This window comes from Chrysemys picta, chromosome 4 (genome assembly GCF_011386835.1).
Source record: "Chrysemys picta bellii isolate R12L10 chromosome 4, ASM1138683v2, whole genome shotgun sequence".
In the NCBI taxonomy this organism is placed as follows: domain Eukaryota; kingdom Metazoa; phylum Chordata; order Testudines; family Emydidae; genus Chrysemys; species Chrysemys picta.
The window spans coordinates 6,024,519-6,046,505 of NC_088794.1; the positions used below are offsets into that span (position 1 = coordinate 6,024,519).

General features: G+C 44.6%; 1 pseudogene; it reads right to left on the bottom strand.

The window, feature by feature from the left end:
* LOC101939640 (interferon-induced very large GTPase 1-like) overlaps positions 1 to 21,207 on the bottom strand; it is a 30,739-nt pseudogene extending 9,532 nt beyond the window's left edge.
* Between the last annotated feature and the right edge of the window lie 780 nt (positions 21,208 to 21,987).

The window sequence follows — 21,987 nt, forward strand, 5'->3', positions numbered from 1 at the left end:
ACCCCCATATGCAGCCCAGGAGATTACTGAAGCAGAGTTCCAGTAGCCCTGATGGTCCTGCTGAGGAAGGATTTAGCACACCTGCCAAAAAGAGGGATCATTACACTTGTTGAAACTAGTACAGACTGGCTCAACAGCCTTGTAATAGAAAATCTCCAGTTAAACCAAGGATTTGCACTTATTCCAACTGTAACCCACACACCTGCTGGGTGTGGTGTTCTGGCCCATCTAGTGGCACTGAGGCCACTTAGAGAAAGATTAACGAGTCTGCTAAAGTCTTAGCTAAGAGCCATGTAGCATTTAGCTCATGCAGTAGAGGCTCATGCATTTAACTCCAGAGGTCCCAGGTTCGATCCTGCCTGTCGACGACTGGGGTCTGTCAGTGTTACACAATCACTGCCCATTATCAGTTACTGAGGTCATTTATTTACCCATGGCAGAAGTGTTCACTGTTTGATGTACAGAATGGGTTCTGCCATATGATATTGAGTTGGATGAGCCATCCAGACGCCAAACAACCTTCGCTAAACAGCAGCCAGGTGGAAGCAACTCGCCCACCAACAGCGACAACACAAACAAGAAATGGGAGATGTGTCTGAAGACCAGAACTTTTGAATAGAGCTGTGCAAAATATTTTCAGTGAATAGTAAATTCTCCCCAATATGCTTTTTTGGGACCACTGAAAGTATTCACAAATTTGGTTGAAATTCATTGGATAGCTTCAGCCAAAAAAGATAAGAAAAGAAAAAGAAAAAAGAATTGTGAGAACTAACCAGCTGCAATGCTAAGGTGATAGGAGCCAGGCACCTGTAACCTCTGGCCCCAGCTAGTAATGAAACTCTTCTGGAAAAGACAGAACAATAACAAAATAGTTGTTAAAAGTAAAGGTGTAGCAACGTGCATGGAACTTGGAGAGAGGGCAACGGGTTGCAGGAGTGCAGAATTTGGAGTCATTCTACGTGCATGTGGCTAGATCACAGAGCTGCTCCTACTGCAGTTTAACAAACAGCTGCTTTAAAAAGGTGCCAGTAGAGTTAACTCAGGCCATGTCCACACTAAGGGTGCTACGGACACTTCCTACAACAATGCAAGGGGTTTTTCGATTGATGTAGGTAACCCACCGCCCTGAGCAGTGGGAGCTTGGTTGACTTCACCACGTCTGCATTGGGGGTTCGGTTGGCTTAACTACAGCACTCGGGGGTGGGAATTTTTCACACACCAGAATGAGGTAGCTAGGTAGATCTAAATTTTTTGTGTAGACCCGGCTTGAGGGTAGAGTCTCCTCTTGCTATTATCCAGCACGCATCATATGAAACAGAAACAAATGTTTGTCTTAATGAAATTTTTGTGCGTGGTCTCCATTAGTGTTTATGATCATTTGTGTTTACTCAAATTAATTTGCAACTAATTAACTCCCATTACAACAAGAACAAAACATCTGCACAGGGCCCTAGGGTTGAACCCAGTCAGTTAGTACATTTTAAAAGGTGTAGAACTGCATCTACACAAAGTGGCAAATGGTGTTTCTAATGAGGTTTGCTAACTTTAGGTAGCTACCTTAGTTCGAACATACACATTTTTCTAAATCTAGACAAGGGTTAGGGCACAGTTCCCCTCCTGCTTTGCCCTCATTCTGTTGGGAGACAGTAATTTATGGCTGGCCTCTACCAGCAGCAAATTACCAGAACCCGATAGCTCAGCTGTGCTGGCTGACATGTTCAGTGTGAGAGAGAACAGAGCCATGTCTCCAACCATTCCCCTCCCACCAGCTTTCATGGGCCAAATGTCTTTCCACCCCTGAGTGAGTGGGAAGGCCAGGTGAAACTCTAGACCTTTATTTCCTCTTCTCAGTTTCTCTTTTTGTACCAGTCAGTGCAAATCACCAGTAGCCAGATTTTGCCGCCTTGTTCATGTTGAGTAGTTCCTCTCTGCTCACAGTTTCATTGAAATCAGTGGGACCATGTGGGGAGAAACGTATTACTTCCTGTGAGGAAAGGAATCAGAATCTGTCCCTAACTCTTCTGATGAAAGGATTACTCACCTTATGCGGTAACTGAGTTTCTTCGAGATGTGTGTCCCTGTGGGTGTTCCACTATAGGTGCGGTAATGCCCTGGCCTGGGATCTGAGAACTTCGGTAGCAGTGCCCCTTGGGCCACACATGTGCTCCACCCCGTCTCACGCGGTGAGTGACTGCTATATAGCGCTGTGCAGTCCAACTGCTCTCAGTTCCTTCTCTAGCTTAGAGTCCATATTTGAATTCCAAAGCAGAGGGGAGAAGGGCAGGTGGTGGAGGTGGGCCTTTAGAGGGGTGGGGGTTCAGAATGACATTTATTAAGAAGGATAGGACAGTGCATCCTAGTAGGGCATCTGATGCCATGTTGTGGGTGATAGCGTGGTGTTGACTGAAGGTGTCTGTGGACACCCAGGTGTCCACCTTGCAAATGCCTGTAATCAGCACGTTATTTAGAAAAGCTATCGAGGTGGACAGTAAGTAAATGCATCCAAGTTCCAGGTGGGGACTGAAGTTTGTGCTGTCAGTAGCAAAGGTGGATACACTCCAAGATCCATTTTGAAACACATTGTTTGGATATGGCCGATCCCTTTGATCTATCAGCAATAGAGACGAATAAATGTGGAAAATGTCTGAATGATTTGGCTCTGTCAAGGTAAAAGGCTAGTGATTGTCTGATATCGGAGGTGTGCAGTGTGGCCTCATGCTGGTTGCCATGTGGTTTAGGGGAGAAGGAGAGAAGGTGGATAGGTTGATTTAGATGGAAAAAAGATGGTACCATGGGTAAGAACTTTGGGTATGATCATAACGTCACCTTATCTTTGTAAAAGATTGTGTACGGGGTTACGCCAAGAGGACACCTATTTTCCTACCCATCAGGTGGATATGATGGCTGTGAGAAAACCATTTTCATGGATAGATGCATGTAGGAGCAGGTCACCATAGGTTCAAACTGAGGGCTGATAAAACAGCGTAAAACTAGACTGAAATCCCAAGGTGGGGTGGGGTCTCATACTTCAGGGTAAAGTTTTGAAGGCCCTTAAGGAATCTGTTTGTCATTGAGTGGGTAAATACCAAATGATCTTCTATCTTGGAGTGGAATGCAGTAATGGCAGCCAGATATAAGCGAACGGAGCTTGTGGGGAACCCTGATCTTTTTAGCTCTAGGATGTAATCCAGGATAAGTGGTAAAATAGTGCTAATTGCTGAGACATGTTTGGTGTCGCACCAAGTCCAGAATCTTTTCCATTGATGTAGGTAAGTGTAGCATGTTGTCAAACGACTGCTATTTATAAGATTCTCTTTACGTTTTCTGAACAGATCCTGGAACCATGAAGGAGACATACCTCCAGATGGAGTCGTTTTAGATTTGGATGGAGAATTTGACCTGCATCCTGTGAGAGGTGGTGTGGAGTCAACTGCAGGGTGATTGGTGGACAGACTGCCATGTATAAGAGGTAAGGATACCATACGTGTCGTGGCCATGTTGGGGCTATGAGAATGACTCTGGCTCATTCCACTTGTATCTTGTGAAGCACTTTGAGTAGTAGGGGAAGGGTGGAAAGGCACAGAGGAGAGGTGTATCCCATGCAATGGGGAGGGCGTCTCCCAGAGATTGGTGACCCAGACCTGTTCTTGAGCAGATTTGTGGGCATTTGGAATTTTTGAGTGTGGCAAACAGATCTATGACCAGAAATCCCCAGTGGCCGAATATGTGCTGTAGGGGTCTTGTGTCTGTCTCCCACTTGTGTTCTTGTCAGAACCTCCTGCTCACTGACTCTGCCGTGATGTTCCGGTGTCCAGGTAGGTTTGCGGCAGAGATATTGATGCTATGTTGGATGCACCAATTCCACAATTTTAGCGCTTCTGTATGCAGGGATTAAGACCTCACTCTGTCCTGTCTGTTGATATGAAACACGCAGGCAGTGTTGTCTGTGATTACTCTTATAGCCTTTTGTCTGATTATTGGTATAATTTGTAGGCATGCATTGAGGACTGCATGTAATTCTAGGAGGTTGATGTGCAATGTGGATTCCGATGGGGACCACTTGCCCTGTACTGTGTGGGTCTGTAGATGCGCTCCCCAACTGAGTAGGGAGGTGCTGATCTTCAGTATCAAGTATGGTGGTGGTTGGAGGAAGAGAACTCCCATGCAGACATTCTGGGATTGTGTCCACCAATCTAATGTGTCCTTGACTGTGAGTGGTAGCAAGGGCAGTTTATTGAGGCTGTGTCTGTGGGGTACATACACTGTGCGTAGCCATTCCTGGAAGTGGCGCGTATGTAATCTGGCATGTTTTCTCACGAACATGGTCACTGCTATATGACCAAGCAACTGTAGACAAGTTCTGGCAGAGATCTATGGGCTAGTCTTCATAGTGGAGATGAGTGATTATTGCGGAAAAATCTGTGAGCTGGAAGGAAGGCTCTGGCCTCTCTTTGAACTAGTTTGGCTCCAATAAACTCCACTTGTTATGCTGGAGTCAGTGTTGTTTTTTGTATGTTTATCTGGAGGCAGAGTCTCAGAAAAAGTCCATTGTTTTTCTTATGGTTTCGAGCGTGTCGACTGTGGACGGGGCCTTGATGAGGCAGTAGTCTAGGTATGGGAATATTATAATCCCTTGTTTGCGGAGGTGTGCTGCCACCACTGCCATGTGTACTGTAGAGAGACCAAAGGGTAGTACCTTGTATTGATAATGGTCGGACCGCAGAAGAAATCTGGTAGAAGTTTGGGGACCAAGTGTGAGATCACAGTGCCAATCAGTCAGGTTTGGCCTGGCCTCCTCAGCATCGTGACACGGGGCAGCCAGGCCAAATCTGAGTGAGTGGCATTGCAAACTGGCATGCAGGGTCACAGCACCACTCAGGTCTGGCCTGGCTGCCCCTGCCATCCTAGGCAGAATCTACTGCCATAGTCATCTGTCGCCTTGTTTGCCATGGCTACGCTGACCTCTGACATCTGCATTAACCAGCCAATCCTGAGAGAAGTCAGGCTGGTGCAGAAGGGACTGTGGGGGGGAGGGGGCACACTGATGCCATAACCAGCTCAGTGGAATTGCACAGTGAGCAGTCACAGATTATGTATGCCCAGCTTCTCCTGTCCCATCCCAGCCACTCTCAAAGCACCAATACCCTTTCTTCACCACCCTGAACATCTGGAGAATGGTCTAGTGGTCGGAGCATGGGGAGTTGGGAACCAAGATTCCTGGGATCAATTCCCTTCATTAGGAGGGGAGCGTGGTTTAGTGCTTAGAACAGGGCTCTGAGGGTTAGGACTTCTATGTTTTACCCCCCCTGGCTATCCTACTGACTAGCTTTTTAATCTTGGGCATATTACTACCACTCCCCATGCCTCAGTCTCCTTCCCTATTATATGGGAAATAATGATACTGACTCACCTCACAGATTCTACAGGGCTTCAGGAGATCCCTCATATGTAAAGGCCCTCATCCAAAGACCACTGCAGTCAATGGAGCTACACCAGTTTTAATCATCTGCAGATCTTTTTGTGTCTACTTCTGTTCTATGGGCAAATGTCTGTCATAACGGTGCTATAGAGTGTGCCACTATCTCACCATTTTACATATGAGCAAAGAAGCCAAAGGATAACCGTCAGGGAACTCTATGTTTTAATTGTATTGTTGTCGTGCATTTAAATTCTCAGCCATAACTTTGCATTAACATACGTTTTACCATTAAACATGTACCTGTTTGGAAAGGTGTCCTTGATCAGTGTTGCAACTATTACATTTTTTCCTCTTAAAAGACAAAAAAACCACAAACAAACATAAAAAAACCAACCACCTACCACAGTTAGGGTGTTGTAAATCTTGAATTGTGCCTGGAAACATAGTGTCTAAACACTCCACAAATTGCAGACAGGCAAGTTCCCCCTTCCTCTATTTGAATTAGCGATTTTCTAATTTTGGTCTCTGTATCTGCTATTCTATTCAGATTGCCATAGTCCTCATCTCGGGGAGAGGAGTTGGTGATTGTGGTACATATAAGGAGAGGTAGGAGAGAGGATCTGGAGGCCAAATTAGGCTGCTAAGGAAGAGATTAAAGTCCAGGACCTCCATGGTAGCATTCTTTGATATGCTTCCAGTTCCACACACAAGGCCAGTTAGACAGGCAGAATTGCAGGCTCTCAATGCGTGGGTGAGACGATGGTGTAGGGAGGAAGGGTTTAGGTTTATTAGGGACTGAGGAACCTTTTGGGAAAGGAGGAGCCTATACAGGAAGGATGGGCTCCACCTAAACCAAAATGGAACCAGATTGCTGGCATGTAAAATTTAAAACGTTGTAGGGGAGTTTTTAAACTGAGGCGTGGGGGAAAGCCGGCAGGTGCGGGGGAGCACCCAGTTTGGACAGAGATATCCCATAGGGGAGGATCTATTACTATATCCTAGTAAAGAGGAGAGGATAGAAGTTAATAAAGTATAAACAATCAAATGAAAGAGTCAGCTGCCCCAGGCCCCTGATCCCACTGGGCCGGCCGGGAACCCCACCCCTGCCCCTGCTGCACTGGGTGGCAGGGCAGCCCAGACCCCTCCATGCTGGGCAGTCAGGAACCTGGGACCCCGGCATGTGGGCCAACCTTTAGCACACATTTGAGCTGGTCCGCAGCTGTGTGCTAATAGGGCCGCATGCAGGCCGCAGGTTGAGAACCGCTGGTGTAGCTTCAACTTCCAGCCATTGGTTCATGTTATATCTTTCTCTGATAGACTGAAGAGTCCATTATTAAATATTTGTTCCCCCACCCAATAGGTATTTATAAACTGTAATCCAGTCACCCCTTAACCTTCTCTTTGTTAAACTAAAGAGATTGAGCTCCTTGAGTCTATCACTGAAAGGTATGTTTTTAATCCTTTAATCGTTCTTGTGACTCTTCTCTGACACCCTGTTCCTGTGAGTATTAATGTATTTATCTACAGTGCAACAGTTTCAGCAGGAGAGATGGAGGGAAACCCACACCAGAATACCCCATAGCTCAGTGGTTAGGGCTCTCACAGGGAAAGTAGTAATCCGGACACTTAACTCCTCAGCAACTAGGGAACAGCTGGTGAATATTTTTAACTTGTCTCATATTGGCTAATACTTTATAATGTTTTTAATAAAGAAAGAAGAAAGGACTGCCAGAGAAAATACCTGAGCAAAGTTTCTTCTTCCCTGAGACTGTGGCATGCTGAGTCTCTGGTTCCTGGTTCCTGTTTAAAGCAGCTAGCAAGAAAACCAGAGAAAACACATTATCAGTGTCTAATTTGTAATGATATTAATTCACTTTCTCAATTGCAACAGGTATATTGATTTCAGTGCACTTCCCATATTTCCCACAGTTTTGAAAGGGAAAAATCTGCAAAAAAGCACAGGTGAGTTCCTATTTTCCCCTTTAAGTCACTTCCTCACATTGCAGAGCTCTTAGAGATCTAAGGATTCAAAGTTCTATATAAATTGTTCCTACAACTCACCAGCGCTGAGGGCACTGTCATAGCTCTAACACTACCAGGGAGGTGATGTATCTCTCTGACCCACTGAGTTAGGTTCCATTGCTGCAAGGGCAGGGCTTGGGTGGGTGAGAGTCAGTCAGGGGAGAGAGCACAGCAGGGATTGGCTGGATAGGGTGTCTTCAGGAAGGAAATCAGATCTGTACCTTCATCACACCCACTCCCTTTTGTGTATGCTGGGAATGTGAGCTAAGTGGGTAATAAAATACTGATTTTATTATTGCTTATATTGGCCATTCTGTCTAGCTCTGAAGGACCATGAAAGCACTGAAGAATTAATGAGAGTTGTCTAGATAAACCAGTTTTGATAAACCATTACTTTCATGCATGTGAACGCGGGAATGCCAACATGAGATGGCAAGACAGGGCCATAAACATGGCCCCAAATCAGGATTTTATAGAACTGTAACCCATCCACGTCTCCCTATCTTATTATTATGGAACCCTGGCGGTTGTTGCTTCATATGAAAATGGGCTTTAAAATGGGGAATAAATTTCTCTCTAAATGTAGGTGGCCTTTAGTGTAAAATTTCACAGAGTGTTAGTTTTTATGCCCTTTGAATTTTCTGTGTGGTTTTTGTTTGATTTCTTTTAATAAACGTAATAGGAAGGATTTGAAAATTTAGTCTATGACTGAAATTTGTAGCAGTTAGACTTGTTTTGTCAAATATCTTTTAAAAAAGATTGTCTAACTACACACACATTGGTATAGAGATTAATCTTGAGTAGATCTGGTGCAGTGAGTACAATTTTGCTTTTTAAATTAAGGTCTCTTTTAGCCATTGTGCATTATATCTGAAAGTATAAGTGCCAGTGGGTAGCCAACAGATACAGCCTTCTATGGCATATGGACAAAACCTTCTGTCACTAGCTACACTCTTCTGGCAGATTTTCTCCTCCAGCAGTGAAAGCTTTCAATGCAGCTCCTGACAGAGGTTTTATTTGCCAGAGACGTGCAGCAGCTGATCATCTCCACTACAAGTGCAGTTCTGTGGCACAGCTTTGAACAACCCCAACTGTGCTCAGCTCCCCTAGGAGCTTAAATGTTTAACCCCTAGGTAATGAATACACAAAAGGCTTTGATGTAACACAACAAAGGTTATGACACACAAATGTAACAGATCTTACACAAAGCAAGGAAATGAAAAGTCAAGTCACTTCACAGGGCATGACCCTTTCTTCCTCAACCGTTGTGCACACTTTGCCATTGTCACAACTACTGTACATCACAATCCCATCACCATTCACAATTAGCTGCTCTAAGAATTTGATAGAACCTGTCTCCTTCTATAGCCACAGAAACATATCTCAGTTTCACCCTTTAGAGCCTTTCTCAGTACCTCTAAATTTCTTCAGAATCTCCTCTGGAACAATACCAATTTGGTGCGAAGTACTTAGTTTCTTTTCCACTTCAGGTGAAATCTCCACCGGTGGCCGATCTTTCACCTGCTTGCATCTAGAGAGCAACATTATTGTGTGTGATAATTTATTATTTCATACTAGGGAAAGTTGTTGGCAAAGGAGACCCAATGCTTTAGTTTATCGCTATCTCAAACCAGTACGGCATATTCTATGGCACTGCAAGATTTCTACCCAGCTTTGCCAATGGCCTATTAATATAATTGAACCGTGAACTGCAAAGACCAGCTCTCAGTTACAAAGGGATTTCAGTCTCCACGGCGACATTCACTCCTTTGCCCCCATGCTTTGATAGTCAATGTGTTTCCAACATTTCTGGAGGCAGGGCCGGCTCTAAACTTTTTGGCCGCCCCAAGCAAAAAAAAAGAGTGCCGCCGTCCATAGCGCCGCCATAACACACCCCCTCAGCACTGCAACGCCACCCCCCATTCCCCCGCGGAGCGCCGCCGATCCCCCCGCCAAACCTCCCAGCCCCCCCGCGGAGCGCCGCGCCGCCAATCCCCCCAGCCAAACCCCCCAGCCCCCCCCCGCCGGGGAGCGCCGCCGAACCCCCCCCCCGCGGAGCGCCGCACCGCCGATCCCCCCCCGCCAAACCCCCAGCCTCCCCACTGCAAAGACCAGCTCTCAGCTAGAAAGGGATTTCAGTCTCCACGGCGACATTCACTCCTTTGCCTCCATGCTTTGATAGTCAATGTGTTTCCAACATTTCTGGAGGTTTCTGTGCTGTGAACATTGGCCCACTGGGAGCTGGACTGATACCCACTCCCTCCAAACTCACCTCCAAGGAGTCACCAGCTTGTAAAAAAAAATCTTGTTAAACTACAAATGTTGTTAGAACTGTGACCAGTGACGAGGTGAAAGGCCCATAGTCCACCCCTAAAATAGAGATACCTCCAATCTCCTGGAGATTCAATTTATGCAGAACATATGTTCAGGTTAATAATCCTTTCTGTAGGATGAATCATAAAATGATAAATTCTCAGGATTAAACTCAGAGGGAAAATTGCATCTGAAGCATGACCCTGACCTGCACAGTTCACTCTCATGCACTAAGGAGATGCCATTTTAACATGGTTTCTAGGCCTCTTCCAGCATAGTGAAGTATTGGGGGGGGGGGTTGAGAATGAGCAACATACCTGTTCAAGGTGCTTCTGATGTCCTAGATGGGAGAAAGCGAGAGAGGAGAGGTCAGTCCACATGTTACGCACTTTGCATCCCTCCTGCTCTGCAGGGCACTAACTTTGCCTTCACTACTTGAGTTCTATATGCATCTCTCAGTATATAGCTGGCAACTTAAATTAATATTATACTTGGTTGAAAAATTTTCAATGACATTTTTTCCATTGAAAAACACCCTTTGATAAAAACAGAAATATTTTGCAGAAATGAATCTGGTTCAACAACATTTTCTCATCTCCAGAATGGAATACATCAGAAAGCAAGACTCCGGGGTCAAGTCTCTGCTCTGAATTGGGCAAAGTCTGGGCTTGTCTCTGACTCTACTCAGACCATTGCCCCAACCACCAGACTATTGAGTCTCTTTCTCACTATTTTTTGTGAAAAGTTTCAAAATGTTGTTTTCATTCTATACTGGAACAAAAACCATTTTGAAACCTTGAAACTTGCTGTGAAATGGAATTGTTTCCAGCCAGCCTGAGAAATGAACAATACTCATATTCAATAGTTCAGGAGTGTTTCCTTGCAGGGAACTGAGGGTGTATAATCTGCCTCACCTGCAGGAATTCACTCGCTGGCTGCTGCCATTTTTCTTTCAACTCCTTTATCAGGTTACTGAGAAACGAAATCTCCTCGAGGAGTTTGGTGACGTTTTCATTCTCCCTCTTCACAATGTCCTTGTTCAGCTCTTCCAGCTGGGCCACCAAAGGTTGCCTTTGTTCCTGCAAAATCTTCTCCGGTTCCTCAAATTCTGACATGATTTTCTTCCTCACAGATTCTGTCTCTTCCTGTAATGAACAGATACAGACAGGGACAGGGTGGGTCAGCGACATGGGGAGTCCTGAGATTTTTCATAAAGGTCTCCACGTGTAGATGGGAGAATTTAGTTGTAACCCATAACAAATTAGCATAAGGCAATTCCTGAGAAGCACCCTCTAGCATTACAAGAGCAAAGTTTTTCCTATAGCCTCCTGGTCAGCCCTAGTTTATGTTACTAGTGTGTTATCTGTGTCATGATTAATGGCTTCTTGCAATCCAGGTCACTCTAACAGCAGAAGGGGAAGCAAGACTTCGAATTACCCTGGCAGAGACTTATTGAGAGAGGCTTTGTAGAGGCCAGGGAAGTGTGTGTGGGTGGGATGGGAGAGAAGAGACAAACTCTTAACAAAGCAGATGTATTGGGGAAATCATGATGTCTACATGTCCCTTCCTGGAACACTAACAGTGTGTGTGCACTCTCTGATCTGGTGACACACAGAGGAATAGATGCATTTAGAAAATACATTCTGTACATGCATACACAGCAACAGATGTCTGGAGAGAGACACAATCTCTCACAGTGCCACAGTCACAAAGAAACCCCAAACCTCCCATAACTGCCAAAGTCATACACCCTTGTGGTTAATGATTATGAGCACCTACCTGGTGTTTCTGACTCTGCCTTTCCTCATTCGATTTAATTCCCAGAAGTTCTTCTTTCTTCTTATTCAGATTATTCAGATGGACACAAATTTGACCCTGAGTAAACAAACAAACAAAAAACAACAACCCAAAACTACAATTGTGCTTTTGACTTTAATAGGAGAGAGGGTTGTTTGTCTCATCTGGATAATTCTGTGAATCAGTACTATCAACAGCAACTGTTATGGGTTGAATTAAAACCTTGTTGAAACTGATGGGTGTGAATGTTCCCACCATTTAAGATAGCTGTAAGAGACAAGTGAGGAATTCTACCTAAACAAGGCAAAGTGGACTCTACCTAGAAACTAGCACTATTGGGGGGAGGGGTGCCAGTGGGTATTGTATGACCGGGATGAGGTGTGTGTCCGTGAGACAAGCACAAGTGCAGAAATAAACTGAGAGAGCACATGGAGAGACACACAGGACTGCAGATGCAGAGAAGCAGAGGAAGAAAGCCAAGCGGCAGCAGACTGGAAGCATGGGGTAGACTTGAAGATCCCTAGAGTGAGTTCTGGGCTGGGGATGTGAGCAAGGACACAGCCTCCTGTTCTTTTACTTCCTCCAGCAATCAGGGAAACAGGCCTTTGTACATTCTCTGTAATGAAACAGGAATGCATTAAAGGTACCGGACTCCATCGTCAATTACTCCTCCTACTTGGGAAAACCTGTAAGACCTTGATTTTTTGGCTAGTTGCTTGGGTCAGAGATGGTAACAGTACCAATACTGGTGTGCGTAATACACAGAAGAAAGGTGCTCTGCATGCAGTACTACCACACCTTCCACAAGGTCCAGAGGTTTTAGATCCCAGAGGTTGGTTTGTGTAAATTTTATTTCCAAAACAAAGCAAAACAAAAAGACCAAAACACAAAAATGTTGTGAATGAGAAGTTAAGGTGTCAGGTTTGAGTGGATTAGTGCCTGTAAAACTGCTCAAGAGACAGAAAGCAAAGGATAGGAATAAATGGCTAGTTATCATTATAATTAACAGCAGGTTCCTCAAGGTCCTGAACTAGGTCCTGTGGTGTTTAATATAATTAGTAACGATACAGTAAAGGGGTGTGAGCAGTGAATTAGCAAAATTTGCAGGTAACACAAAGTTATTTAAGGTTAGTCAAGTCCAGAGGGGATTGTTCAGAACTTCAGTGAGACCTAAACTATTTAGGGGAACAGACAACACAATGGCAAGTGGAATTTACTGTTCATTTCAGAGGACTGGTATAGACTCCATAGTTAACACTGAGCAAAGGTTTGTCTAAGAGCTGATTTTCAAAGTACTCCAAAATGCAAATGCACAGGCAGGTTGTGTATCGATAGTAGGAACAATGGAGCAGGAACCGAAGTTATCCCTAGTGTTGTATCGAGGAAATATTTGTAGTGAGCCTTATCAGCAGAAGCACATTGCTTCTTGGAGCCAGGCAGGCAAGCCAGTAATACTATCTGTATAGTTCGCAGTAATAAGTTAAGTAAGCTGTTTACTGTTACTAAAGTCTCCAGCATCTTCTCATGTTATAATAGCTGGTTGGCAAGAGCTATTTCATGGTGTCAGAACAAACCTATGCAGACATATTACACTAGCAACACGAGCGACCTGTCGGAAGGCCATAGAGAAGGTCATGAACTACGATCTCTGGATACTTGAGACGTATCTCAGAGCTTGGTAACTGTAGCCCAGTGCTTCAAAAACATTCATCTCTGCCTTACACTTGAATAACCATGAGGCCAAAGTGACACTGAAAGAGGACTTTTGTCGTCCACCTTTATCATCTGACCACAATCCACGATACCTTAGAGTTAACGTTGATCAGACATTGAGCTATCGCAAATACCTTCACAATACGAAAAAGGAGATAAAGACAAGAGATAATGTTAGAAGTGCTAGTGACAATGTAAGATTCAGGGCTGTATTTTCGCCTGAGATAGAATTTTGGGTTTTGCTTGCCTGTTTGATTTTTGATACACTTATATCCTCACTAATATGTCTGAACAAAGGACAAAGACACTGTATGTTGCTTTTGTCTAGCCAGATGGGTTTGTTAGTATAATGGAAACAGATAGGAACAGTTAAAGTGTTACTGGGCATGGTGGGAGTATAATATATGAGCACACACTTGAAGAGTGCCTCAACTTCTATCTCAAGGTGATTAGGGGTCACCAAATGCAATTAATAAGCAGCAGGTTTAAAACAAATAAAAGGAAGTATTTCTTCACACAATGTACAGTCAACCTATGGAACTCTTTCCCAGAGTATGTTGTGAAGGCCAAGACTATAACAGCTTTCAACAAAGAATTAGATAATTCATGGAGGATAGGTCCATCAATGGCTATTAGCCAGGATGGGCAGGGATGGTATTCCTAGCTTCTGTTTGCCAGAATCTGGGAATGGGAGACAGGGAATGGATCACTTGATGATTACCTGTTCTGTTCATTCCCTCTGGGGCACCTGGCATTGGCCACTATCTGAAGACTGGTTACTGGGCTAGATGGACCTTTGGTTTGACCCAGTATGGCCATTCTTACATAAGGCAAGGTCAAGCAACCAGTTGAGAGGGGCAAGAGGGGATTGGGGGGAAGATATAAAACATTACAAGGCCAGAGAAATGCTTGCCCCTGACTGTAGCACAACTCACTCCATTCCCCTCCTATGGGGTACAAGAAAGGTGGGAAGAAGACCCCAGACCCATGACCCCCCACTATGGAACATCACCATACATTGTAAGGGGTGAGACCAAGGGCGTGCATTTCAGGTATAATTATGCCTGCTGAGGAGGGGGGGACGGGACACTGGGAAATAAGGCTCTGTGGTGTCAGAGTTATGGACATGCTTGCGGGAAATTAATCCCAATAAACATTGCATTGACTGAATTTTGGACTTCTGGTCTTCTGCTTTCTGTCTGCATGACAAGATCCAGGGGAGAGGATGAAGGGAAAGCCCTCTAACAATTAACATCATCCAGAAGCATGCTGGCACATCCTGGGGGTGTGAAGCCTGTGTGTTATGAATATCAGGCTGATGCTATAAAAGAATTCCATGTGTCACATTCAAAACTGATGTGCAACAAGCTGGTCAAACAGACCTGTCTTGAACAAGAATGTATGTGTACCTTAATTTTTAATTTAAGCATTAACCAGAGTCACAAAGGAGGAAGGGAAACCAAAAGAAGAAGCTCAAACAGGTGGAAGAAAGAGTAGGGAACTTCCTTCCACACAGACTTTGTCCCCTTGATCCCAGATGGAAATATTTTTCAAGAGGGGGACTGAAAGTATATAAAAAAGGGTCACACATTGTAAGATACTGTGCTCTCTCTTTCTCTCTGCCTGCCCATCACATTCTGTGCACCTGAGAAGACAAAAGGAAACAGCCGCTGGACTTTGAGGGAGGGGTCCTGACATGAAGAGTTTGGTCAGTAGCCTTGTTGGAAGCATGTGGTGAGAAAATTTGCTTGAATCTCATATAGTTTGTTAAATTAGACATTAGTAGGTGTTTTATCTTTATTTTTCTAGTAACAATTTCTGACTCTTCTGCCTCATTACTTGTCCTCATTTAAGATTTCTTTGTAGTTTGTAAACTTTTTACTGTTTTATCGAATCCGGTATGTTTAAATTGAAATGTCTGGGTAACTCCATTTAAGATAATAAGCTTGTGTATTATTCCTTTAAAGGAATAACGGACTTGAAATATCTGTATTGTCCAGGAGAGAGCTGGGCATTACAGGACATACATTTCTGGGGGGAAATCTGGGACTGGGGTGTGAGAACAAGGGTGTAACTGGCAAGCTGCAGTTACACAGACACTCAGGGTGTGGCTTGCACTCTGTTTAGCTGTTTGTGAGTGGCCCAGGTGGGAGCTACTACAGCAAGGCATTGTAAAGCACCCAGGGTTGCAGGGCAGGGGGCATATCCCCCCTACTGGTCTCAATTGTAGCCAAGTATGTCACAAGTTGCCACCCCAATCTCATTGACACTGAAACTCAGTGCCACAATTAGGATTGTTAGCAATAAGTCACTAGGACCAGATGGTATTCACCCAAGAGTTCTGAAGGAACTCAATTCTGAAATTGCAGAATTACTAACTCTAGTCTGTAAACTATCATTTAAATCAGCTTCTGTACCAGATTACTGGAGGATAGCTAATGTGATGCCAATTTTTAAAAATGGCTCCAGAGGTGATCTGGGCAATTACAGGCCAGCAAGTCTGATTTCAGTACAGGGCAAACTGGTTGAAACTATAATAAAGAATAATATTGTCAGACATATAGATGAACATAATTTGTTGAGGAAGAGTCAACATGGTTTTAGTAAGGGGAAATCATGCCTCACCAATCTACTAGAATTCTTTGAGGGGGTGAACAAGCATGTGGACCAAAGGGATCCAGTGGACATAGTGTACTTAGATTTTCAGAAAGCCTTTGACAAGGTCCCTCACCAAAGGCTCTTATCCTGTGGCAGCTTACTTTGCATAAGAGGGAAGGTGCTCTCATGGATTGGTAACTAGTTAAAAGATAGGAAAGAAAGGGTGGGTATAAATGGCCAGTTTTCAGAATGGAGAGAGGTAAATAGTGGTGTCCCCCAGGGGTCTGTTCTGGGACCAGTCCTATTCAACATATTCATAAATGATCTAGAAAAGGGGTAAACAGTGAGGTGGCAAAATCTGCAGATGGTACAAAATTACTAAAGGCAGTTAAGACTACGTAGAGCTACGAAAGGATCTCTCAAAACTGTGTGACTGGGCAACAAAATGGCAGATGAAATTTAATGTTGATAAATGCAAAGTAATACACATTGGAAAACATAATCCCAACTATACATATAAAATGATGGGGTCTAAAATACCTGTTACCACTCAAGAAAGAGATCTTGGAGTCATTGTGGATAGTTCTCTGAAAACATCCACTCAATGTGCAGCAGCAGTCAAAAAAGTGAACAGAATGCTAGGAATAATTAAGAGGGGGATAGAGAATAGGACAGAAAATATCATGTTGCCTCTATATAAATCCATGGTACGCCCACATCTTGAATAGTGTGTGCAGATGTGGTCGCCCCGTCTCAAAAAAGATATATTGGAATTGGAAACGGTTCAGAAAAGGGCAACAAAATGATTAGGGGTATGGAACGGCTTCCATATGAGGCGAGATTAATAAGACTGTGACTTTTCATCTCTGAAAAAAGATGACTAAGGGGAGATATGATTGAGGTCTATAGACTCATGACTGGTGTAAAGAAAGTAGATAAGGAAGTGTTGTTTACTACTTCTCATAACACAAGAACTAGGGGTCACCAAATGAAATTAATAGGCAGCAAGTTTAAAACAAATAAAAGGAAGTATTTTTTCACACAACACACAATCTACCTGTGGAACTCCTTGCCAGAGGATGTTGTGAAGGCCAAGATCATAACTGGGTTCAAAAAAGAACTAGATCAATTCATGGAGGATAGCTCCATCAATGGCTATTAGCCAGGATGGGCAGGGATGATGTCCCTAGCCTCTGTTTGCCAGAAGCTGGGAATAATCGACAGGGGAGGGATCACTTGATGATTACCTGTTCTGTTCATTCCCTCTGGGGCACCTGGCACTGGCCACTGTTGGAAGACAGGATACTGGGCTAGATGGACCTTTGGTCTGACCCAGTAGGGCCATTCTTATGTTCTTATACCTACAGTAGAAGAAGTCACCAGCAAGTTAGCAAAAACTACAATTTTCATTTTTTAGATTCTTGCAGTGGATTTTGCCAAGTCCAGCTGGGTAACAAACGTTCTAGATTCTGTATGTTCAACACACCATTTGGCAGGTACAGGTTTCCCAGATTTCCATTTGGCATCTATTCAGCTCCTAAAGCATACGAAAGAGTGATCCAACAGACATTTGAAGGATTGCATATTATATAGATGGCACATCGGTCTGGGAAAATAGCAGATGAGAACATAAAATATAAATATAAATAATTGGAGATATACCTATCTCATAGAACTGGAAGGGACCCTGAAAGGTTATTGAGTCTAGCCCCTGACTTCACTAGCAGGATCAAGTACTGATTTTGCTCCAGATCCCTGAGTGGCCCCCCAAGGATTGACTTCTCAATGCTGAGTTTAGGAGACCAATGTTCAAACCACTGAGCTATCCCTCTCCCATAATGAAAGGCTCAGGAGAGTCTAGACAGGTGTCATGAAAAGAACCTGTGACTAACAAGAACAAATGCAAATTTGGCTGTGACAGAAATAAAATATTTGGGGTATCACTTGACAAAAGAAGGTCTAAAATCTGACAACTCAAAAACTTCTGTTATCATTGAAATGGCCACAATGACCCTGCAAGGCTGAATTGCAGATTTCTTGGAATGGTTATTTACCTTGGTAAATTTATCCCAAACATGTCAACAGTAGCAACTCCAGGGCGGGGACTTTGGGGAAGGGGTGGAGTTGAGGCGGGGCATGGGCGGGGCTGGGGGCGGGGCCGGGGCCCCGTGGAGTGTCCTCCTTTTGGAGGCTCAAAATATGGTAACCCTAATACAGACCATGGTAAGAGTTAGCAATTGCTGGTGCTGTTTCCAGAGCATACATACTGCATGGTGCCGGAGTAAGTTCCGAGGAAGCTGATGTTGCAATATGTTGCATGATGTCTTATTTGCTTATTTCTGAACAGAAATTGAAGGAATTTCAAGCTGCTACTTCAAAGAATGCTGTCCTGCAAACCGTAAGACAAACAATTTGCCAGGATGCTGAGGCAAGAAACCTGAATTACCAGAGCATATCTGTACTTACTGGTCATATAAAGAGGAACTAAACATGCAAGATGTACTTGTCTCTAACAGTGACAAAATCACCGTACTGGCAAATCTAAGAAAAGAGATCTTGGCTATTATCCATGAGAGCTGTGTAAAATAAGAACTTGAGATGCTGTCTATTGGCAATACATGTGTAGTCAAATTGTGGACATGGTACAGTCTTGCAACAGGTCAAATCTTCAGAAACAAAAATCAAAAGGAACCAGTGCTACCACATGAAGGTTCAAACTGACCTCTTCACCTTCTCAACTCCTCATGGACCAGATTGCTGACTTCAGCAAAGTTGTTGCAACCCAGCCTGATACAAGGAGACACACAAACTAGCCTAAAATTCAGACAAGCAAAGCAGAATTTCTTTTCTTTGACAAAGGTACAAAGCCTTTATTACCACTGGAAAAGAGAGGGAGTGTTTGTGTTAATCACAAAGGAAAATGGAAACATGCAAAGGTGATTGACAAACACACTGCTTCAAGCGCTTATCTTGGTGCCACAGGAAAGAAGAAAGGGAAGGGATTCAATGAGCACTAAAAGAATTATGCAGGAAGAGACTGAAAATATGGAACAAATGGAAACTGTGTTAACATACATCTCAGAAATACAAGCAGTATCAGTCCACTCTACTGAATCTCAAGAAGTCAGCTTGAACACAGAACAAAAAGGGGGCATTGACTGATACTCCTGTTATTACCTCTAAAGGTAGAGCGATAAGAAAACCTGCTAGATACCAAGACTAACTGTAGACTCTTAGGGATCCAGATTGGAGTACAGATGCTAAATTATATTGATACAGTTAAAAAATAAAATTTAGTTCAATTGTAAGTGCTGTATTTTTTTTAAAGGTGAAAGATAATGATAGTAGGAACTTTGGAGCAGGGACCAAAGTTACTCATAATGTTCCCCCTCACCCTCTACATACAACCTTAAGTAGTGAGCCTTAGCAGCAGAAAACACACTATGGGCACTTGCAGCCAGGCAGGGAAGCCAGCAGTATCTATCTGTACAATTCTCAGTAATAAGTGTTTACTGTTACTTAAAATCTCCAGGATCTTTTCTTATAATAGCTAGTTAGCAACAGCTATTACAGATTGCTTTGGAAATGCTCTGCCATATCAAGGCCAGGGGTGCAGTTAGCAGTGCCCATTTTGGGTGATTTGGTCCCACAGGCCAGGGCATACAGCCCCCGCAAAACTTACCAGCTTTAAAAATGTTTCACTTCTTAACCATGTTTTTGCCCATAGCCGAGGGGGAAATATATGCAGAATCTAAATGAAACTCACATCAGAGAACTTCCCCTGATCTCCAGTTGTGAATGCCACCAAAAACAAGCTGCACAATGCAAAGGTTCAGAAGTTATTAGACTGTGAGCCAGTTCTGATACAGAAGCAAGAGTGCAATGGAATGTGTCAGTTTTGAGTCCATTTTTCAAAGTGCTCTAAAATTCACAAGCACATTCAGATCAGGTTGAAATCTGGTAGGCCTGTTGCGGGCCTGAGGTAGTGTCAGTTTGGAGTTATTTAGGGTTACCATATTTTGTGCCTCCAAATGGAGGACACTCCACAGCCCACGGCCCCGCCCCCAGCCCCGCCCCCTCCCACAGTCTCCGCCCCCTCCCCTGCTTCCCGCGAATATTTGATTCGCGGGAAGCCTGAAGCAGGTAAGGGGGGTGTGGGGGGAGGAGGCGCGGCCCAGGCTGGCCCCCCGGCGTTTCCAGGCTGGGTCGGCTCGGGCCCTGGGGTGCCGGCCCCCGCCGACCACCCCCGGCCCGCCCAGCACTGCCGGCCCCCCCGGCCCAGCTCCCCGCGGGCCCGCCGGCCCGGCTCTCCGCGGGCCCGGCCGACCCGGCTCCCCGCCGGCCCGGCTCCCCGCGGGACCGGCCGACCCGGCTCCCCGCCGGCCCGGCTGAGCGGCTCCCCGGCCCCGCGGGCCCGGCTCCCGGCCCGGCACCGCACCCCCGGCTCCCCGTCCGGCACCGCGCCCGGCCCGGCACTGTGACCCTGGCCCGGCACTGCGCCCCTGGTTCCCGGCCCGGCACCATGCCCCCGGCCCCGCACCGCCGGCCCCTGCCGAGCACCACCGAGCCCTCCCGATTTTCCCGGACATGCCCAGCTTTTGGGGATTTCCCCCCGGACGGGGATTTGAGCCCCCAAAAGCCGGACATGTCCGGGAAAATCCGGACGTATGGTAACCCTAGAGTTATTTGGTTGGCAATTCCTGATACACAGTCCCTAAATTAAAAGTCTGATGTTGGCAGGTTAGGGTGGCCTTAGTGGCCAGTTTTATCTTCACCTGCCTGGAAGGAGGTGCCTTGCAGGACAGAGATTTCGATGGAGCTGGCATTTAGAAGAATGTATCTGGGAAAAGGAGAGATTCTGCTATTCTGAAGGAGCCTCAGAAATGTCAACTCCCCTGAGAGGAAAGTTCATATTAGTCTGAAACGAAAAGGATTTAATTAATCAACATCAAAGTGGTTCTTACCTTATACTTCTGGACAGCCTCTTTAATGAGGACCACTGTGTGCGCTTTGTGCAGTGCGGATTTGTCACATTCCACACATACGAATTCCCCATCCTCTTCACAGAACAGGCTGAGTTTTTCCTTGTGTCTCTCACACAGATTCTCCTTTTCCTCTTTTCCTGGTTTCAATCCCCATTTAACTTTTTCTACTAGACTGGCCAGCTGCCAGTTAGGCCTGAAATTCACTTTCTCCATCTTTGATCTGCAGATGGGACAGCCATGATTTCCCTCTTCCGATTTCTCACAGTATGTAGTGATGCAGGTTTTGCAGCTGCTGTGCCCACAGTCTATAGTCACTGGGTCGCTAAAATAATCCAAACAAATTGGACATGTGGCTTCATCTTTTACTTCCCATTCAGGAGTCTCTGAGGCCCTGGCTGTTGCCCTCTCTGGGTTCTCATTCTCTCTTCCTGTTAAGAGTAGCAGACAAGAGACTTTTACAGTCTAACAGCTTTACAGAACCTACAAACTTGTCAGCAATCCTATATATTCTTAGATTTTAATAGGCAGTGTTCTTTAACTCTGTCTCTCTATAAAACAAAGATATATTCTTCTTTTATATAGGACACTTTAACCTCTCTAACCCTTTAATGAAACTGAGTGCTTTCAATTAACAATACAATCTTTCTAATTACTGAGCAACTTTACTCTTCTTTCACTTCTTGTGGTTTTATTTTGTGGCCTTGTTTTCTTTTCTTTTTTAATTTACTTTTTTGACATGTTCAATAATGAATAATTTAAACAAAATAAAAACTACAGAATCAAAATGATTTCAAACAATTCTGCCATTTCCTGATTAGGACTATACTAAATAATAACAAGACCTGGCACTCACTCCTCAGGAAACACTCTGGAGATCAGTAGAACGCAAAGCAGCTCACAAAGTTTACTGTAGTTATCCCGACAGTACTGCTATTGCCACTGTACAGGTGGGGAACTGAGGCACAGAGAGGCTTAATGAGTTTTCTAAAGCCACATGGGAAGTTTCTGGTGGAGCTGGGACTCAAACCCATGTTTCCTAAGTATTGTACTTTATGGGATATCTAGGAGTGCACAGCATCTTGATGCCACCTGCCCTTAGCATAGAAAGGTAGGACTGGAAGAGACCTTGAAAGGTCATCT